This window comes from Vanessa atalanta, chromosome 3 (assembly GCF_905147765.1).
Source record: "Vanessa atalanta chromosome 3, ilVanAtal1.2, whole genome shotgun sequence".
Lineage (NCBI taxonomy): Eukaryota > Metazoa > Arthropoda > Insecta > Lepidoptera > Nymphalidae > Vanessa > Vanessa atalanta.
Genome location: NC_061873.1, coordinates 4,061,706 through 4,067,646, shown reverse-complemented (window position 1 = coordinate 4,067,646; position 5,941 = coordinate 4,061,706).

Genomic DNA, 5,941 nt, shown 5'->3' with positions numbered 1-5,941 from the left:
TTTTTCTTTAACGACACTATAGCTCCTCACAAACTACCAAACAAAAAAACGAAAACCAGTTGTCAAACACGAAACGACGAAAGAAAAGTACTGAACTGTTTTGTTTTTGACTTTATATTTAATTAATATTGATTACAAATATGATAAAACGGAAAATCTCTCCTTTATAATTATTATTGAAAACACATGTTTTTAAATCGTGTAAAGACAACCCTGCAAAATTGAGTCGTTCGCGCCTAAATGGACCGAGCTCTGCCACCGCGGTGAACAATATATTTACTACAGGCTTTTTAAAATTACAGCTTTATCGTGTGAATAGAAATGACAACTTGCCAAACAAATCTGAGAATATAAGTAGCTATTTTTTTTTCTTTTTCTTTTCCTACAATGAGTCATACATAACTTAATAAATTCTCACCATATAACATATCGCAAAACAACGCATGAATTATCCTATGAAATGAACCTTGTCCGCGTTTTGAAGCTAGTCGACCTTCTTACGGTTTTAAACAGGCAATCGACATAATATAGAGAATTACGCATACTTACGAAGACCCAGATATTGAACGTCAATGATTCTAATAAGGTAAGTCGTAAAATTGATTTTTTTTTAACTTATTAGCCCGGTAGAGTTAAGCATCCAATAATTTAAATTTAATTAGTAAATACTCGATCAAATTGCTTGAAGAAAATTTAATCGAATGTCATATCAATATTTAAAAACATCGCTTTTTGTATTTAATGTAGCAAAATACTTGACTCAAAAATACATTCCTTTTTTTTATAAATGATTATAAGTAAAGTTTTATTTATATTATTAGGCATTTTATTTGACACAAATTTGTATAAGTTTCTGAATAAATAAAAATTATCAATAAACTGGGGCAAAAATTCGTGTGTAAAGGACCTTACAACTAAGTCACGCCAAATGTCTATTACTGGAATATTTATCATTTTCGATTTATACTCATGATACGACATGAAATAAGTGTTGTCTATATATACTCTGCATCTTCGTACGTTTTGTAATCCTTGATTGTTTTTCCCATAAATCCCGTGAGTTCCAACTATAACTATGTATTTATCTAGGCCCCAGGCTATATCAAGGTTAAATTATGTGGTTTAGTCTGGATGAACAACAAACATAGAGAATATTGCTGGTGAGAAATTCTATCGAGCGCATGGCTACTTTAACGCAAAAAGTTTTTGTAAAATATTAACTACTAAGTTTACTGGTTGTTCTTCAGAGTGTATAGTCTGACCCAATTTAGCAGCTCGTTTAATAAAATATGATAATCTTGTAAAATTACTTAAAGAGTCTTGTAAGAGCATCCTTGAACAAGGTATTCATTATTTTTTATTCATGATTCATGATTTGATTTATTTATACACACTTTGAGAACAACTTCATAAAATTGCTTCCATAGCCGGTATCGGAATACTTGGCGTTGACGTTGTGAACCTCATCGCCCATCGCCTAAAATTTGGCCTCACGTGGAGTACTGCTCTCACCTCTGGGGCGAGGTGATTAAGTACCAGCTTCATATTTAACGCAGAGAGACTCGAATTATCCACGAGCAATTTTGTTTCTTACCTGCTTTGGCTTTGCGTAGAGATATTGGATCACTCTGCATCTTCTACAGCATTTTTCACGGGGAATGTTCCGAGAAGAAAAACTATGTGAAGCCAACTTTCGCCGGCAATTTTACCGAACCGTTACAACTTGGGAACCATCAAGAAAATATCCTACACATTTCTTAAATACTGGCAACGCACCTACAAGTGTACCATTGTTGCAGATGTCAATAGGCGGTGGTAGTCACTTACCATCACGTGACCGTCTTGCTTGATTGCCACCTATGCCAAAATTTGAAAAAAAGCCTTTGCCATAGTAAATTTATTACTATAAACGTATTTTTATTAAATAATTACGATAACTACGTTAAATATTAACCAGTTAAAGTAATTATACCATTTGCATTACGGTCAACAACATTCTTATTTGAATTAAACGAGTCAAGTACAAATCGGTCACGTCAAGATAAATAGATGTTTGATAAACTCCATATGCAGTTGATAAACAAAGTTGCAATCATATATAAACTGTTCTATTAATATAGTTCGATGTGTTTATTTATACAAATAAATACCTACTTACGAATTATGCTAATATATTCTATGATTATGTTACCAATCAATTGCCGTTGAAACAATTATTATTTTGTTGGTTGCTCTTATTAACAGATAAAATTACAAATTATTTGACAAAAACACGTGCATCACAGTACACGAGAATGAAATATATACACACACATATACATATATATATTTATACACATGCATTCTATTTGTATATAGGTTACTAAATATAATAATAATAATCTTTTAATAGAGTACATTAGTAAAATAGAAATGTAAACTGCTTACTACTTATATTTCTTTAGTGTTAGTTAGATACCACCCGATCATCAGATTTTCTACCGCCAAACAACTCTATTTAGTATTGTATCGTTGTAGTTTCAACGATGAACCAGTCTTGCTACTGGCACAAGGAATATAATTCTAATGAATCAAACTAATGGACAAGATAAAAATGGTGAACCAAATGTTCATACTAGGCTGCAAAACAAAAGAGGACCTAAGGCTCATTGCAATTTAATAAAATATAGCAAAACTCTCAAGACAGATCCGACAGTGATCAATTCACAGAGCAGCATGAGAGGTCTAATGGTTTACCACACCGATACCGAAATACTGCACATATTGATGCAAAATAAGATCGTGTTCAATGGCAGCGAAAACATATACCTACATTTTTTTATAATTTATTTTTTTAAATGTTAATAAACAGCTGAAAATCCAACACAAAAAAGTAAATTTTGATTGATTATTTTCTCATAAATAATAATTTGTTGTCAAGGTTGGTGGCACAATGGCGATGTAAGGAATGGTAATCGTTTCTTCAGAGCCAATGACTATGGTGGCGGTCACCATCAGACAAAATGGGCCATCCCATTTTTCCGTCCACCTATCTATCTTTATCATACAAAAAAGAAAACATTTGTGACAAATATCGTAGTGGATGCATGTTTGCATGTCATATGATTTTGGAATTAATACTTAATTACTTATCGCAATTATTTAAATAAAAAATGTATATATTGTATGATAAATTGTTTTACCCAATGACTTGTAATATTTAATAAATGAAATTAAGTCAAATAATCTTTTAATTACTTTGCTGTGCTCATATGATTCTGGAATTGTATAAGTTGTGTAAACAAATATTATTATTATTAAATTTATTTTAAAAAGCACATAAAATCGTATGACCTGAACTCTTACCAGAGGTGTTGGTTCGCCATCCCATTCGATTTTAAAACTTGTACACTCCAATATCTCATGCACATATTGTGATTAGCCGTCAAAGTCGAAATCGGTCAGTAGGTTATTAAAATTTTAATTACTACTTACTAAACCAAGCATTATATAGCTTAATAATTCCAATCACTACACAGTTTTTAAGTCCATCACTATCGTACAATTTATTCTTGTTCTGAGTTGTAACCTTTCTGGGTCAACAACTTGAATTTTATTTATGTATCCTGTATACTTACTTCTGTAAGAAACTTACAAAAGTTATGTCAAGATATGGAAATTAATACATAGAGACATTAAAACATCTCTCGTTAAATTATTATATCATAAACAATTCCACAAATGGAATATTTATTTTTACATTTGACCTTATAACCTTAGGTATCTGGGACGGCGCCTTGTACCGTTTACAAATAAGTCAGTATGTATGCAATAAATGCAATATTTTTAAAGATTTTATTGGGAGGAACCTTTCTGCAATCATTTTTATTTCACATCATCAAGTATAATATTATACTCCAAAACACAATCTCCATCAAATGAATGTATTATTATAGCGCTAATAAATAAATGTCATCGTTAAAGTCCTATAGTGTTATTGTATTACGCTGAGAATATTCTCATATGAATACTAAAGAATCTATGCAAATCAAAAAATTATAATTTTAAATAAATAAATAATTATTAACGATTTTACTGACAATTAATTTGCAAGACAGGTGGCTCATTTGCTCGTCCGCCTAACTGCATCATTAAAAAAATCAATTTAATTTTACCATAGTTCATTATCATTACCATTATCCATAGTTCCGATAACAGCTTCGTCAACGTTCAAAATGCGATTTTTTCACATTAAATTCCATAATCAATACCATAGTTTAATGATTCAAGCTTTCGAGCAGTGATATCGCGTCAGTTCGATGTCATTTTTTTTTTATTCGGCGTTTGTCCTCTGGTATAATTATTTTAAATTCTTTATGAAGAATATGCATAAACATGAATAGACTTATTTTGAAACACATATATTTCAAATTAATATATTTTTATAACTATATTAGTAACACACATAATGAAATGCACTTAAAACATTACACGTGTATATTATTCATCATCATCGTGTTCTCGTCCACTGCTGGGCATAGGTATCTGCAATACCACGCCACTGACCTCGACCTTCAGATCTTCCGAGCCCTCTCAATAACCAGATTTATTTTAAACTTCGTTGTAACTTTTACGTACCTGTGATATTAGTATCCAGTATATCATTTTTACCATATTCATATCACAGTTATTAAAAAAGAAACAAAGGTATTAGGAATTCATAATAATGAATTTGAAATGCCTAGTTAGATCAACGAAACTTGCCACATAGTAAATATTATTGTGTAGTGGCATGTTATCAGTCTGCGAAACTTGCACTTGGCCTCTTTTACGTTGGATAATTCGCAGCTGTTTCGAATTCATCGCAAATAATCCAGCTTGTTACCTATTTTGACGTTATATTAAAACACTCGTTAACATTGCTTATTATTGTTTTTATTAATGTCATACATTGAAATTTCAATGTCAACATAGAATGCAACGTTTCTGAATGTAACGATTGAGTAGAAAAACTCTAACGTAAACGTATTTCACTTCAAAACACGTGTACTTAATTGCAAGCGTTCCTTTTTTATTTATATAAGTAGTGTTTATTTACAATGATAGGAAATTACGTAGTTTGATTGCATTTATTTTTATTCTCTTGACATTCGCTTTTTGAACATTACTACGACGACTGATATCTGTTTTTGTTTTTCCTGCATTTTCAGTGATGTTTCGTATTGCAATCATAAGCATTACTTTGTTGGAATTGACAATGATTTTTGTATTGAGTGAATTTTCATGTTAATTAACTAACATACAAATATACGTCTATATGTATTATTACGTCTTGCATAATGAAGCAATTTAACTGTTATTATTGATTATGGATTATTGCAATTGTTATTATTATACGTATTAATACACATAATTGTAAGTAAGATATACAAACATTTTATATGTTTTAACAGAAAAATGACCACATATAGTATTTGATTATGAAGTACTAATTTTAATCAAAAAAACCTGCTAAATAAAATAACGAATCAAAATTTCATCAAAAATATACTTATTATCAGCCGCTATCAGCGAATTAGTTAAAATATTCAACATTTTTTTTGTTCAGGTCAAATTCATTGTAAATTAATCAGAAATTAATTTAGCAATTTAAGAAAATTTTGTTTAACTTCATGTTAAAATAAACATTAACAGCTGTTCAACAGATGGTCTGATGTAATACATTCCATACAAACTGTTTATCTAAGTAATATATAATACGAAACCGATAAGATTTACTTTATATATCAAATATCCAATAAGTCATTGTTTTTCAACACAAAACTTAAACGTCATCAGCATTATGGATTCGCATTACTTGTGTGCGAAACAATAGGCTTTATGCACACGGCTACTGGAAATCTGGAAACACGTCGTAAGATGTCTTTAGTCCATCCAACGCTTGTTTCCTCAGTTATCTGCT